The sequence below is a fragment of the Oratosquilla oratoria genome, chromosome 37 (genome assembly GCF_046742065.1).
Source record: "Oratosquilla oratoria isolate Oo_2021 chromosome 37, ASM4674206v1, whole genome shotgun sequence".
Classification (NCBI taxonomy): domain Eukaryota; kingdom Metazoa; phylum Arthropoda; class Malacostraca; order Stomatopoda; family Squillidae; genus Oratosquilla; species Oratosquilla oratoria.
This window is the reverse complement of record NC_134813.1, coordinates 18,795,388-18,796,229: the sequence shown is the minus strand read 5'-3', so window position 1 is coordinate 18,796,229 and position 842 is coordinate 18,795,388.

Genomic DNA, 842 nt, shown 5'->3' with positions numbered 1-842 from the left:
CAACAAGTGCTTTGGGGGCCGCCAGACGTACGATAATTCTATGGCAGCTGTCCTCACTCGGCGGTTGCTTTTATTTACAATATAACCCATCAGATCTCCGGAATTAAATAATGATATATCACTAGTAAACCTGAAAAACTCTTGGGTTGAATTCTGAAAAAGGAGACATTCTCTCAACTCATGCAACTGGGCGGGTAGTACGTTTTTTGTTTTCCCTCGCCACAGCAAACACCATGGTGACCGAGAATCGTTTCCCTCTCGTGGCGCGCCTCACTTCTCTGACCAATGGAAAGCTTGGTTGATGGACCCACGTGTTGCTACTGGTTCCTGTTTCTCGGAAGTCCCTCCCCTCCGGAAGAACTAACCGACCAGCCAACCGACCGACACCCAGTGCTCTCCCACGTCCTGACAACGGAAGACATCCGCAATCTCGTGTAGGAATACTGAGCATTATTGACCGAGATTACATAGGGATGGCATACCTCAATTGTTAACGAGATTAGAAGATAATGTATAGAAGAAGAAAACTCCGTTATAAGGGCAAACATGAGCAGGAAGAGACGTCTCTTATTTTTTTCTGGATGAAACCGGACTGCCAACGTCATTTTCAGTATGATAAGCACATTTTGACGTAATTATCTTTGTTCCCTTTTAATTAATTTTCAAGTTAAAAGAATAAGAAGAGAGTTTTTCTCATAAAATATACTACGTGTTTATAAAGTTTACAACTGAATACTAACACTCACAGTCGTCCACACCTAAGCTTGAAATCCTCCATCCCCACCCACATAGAGACCGCGGAATCCCACACCCACATAAGGAATCAAACACAACTGTACATG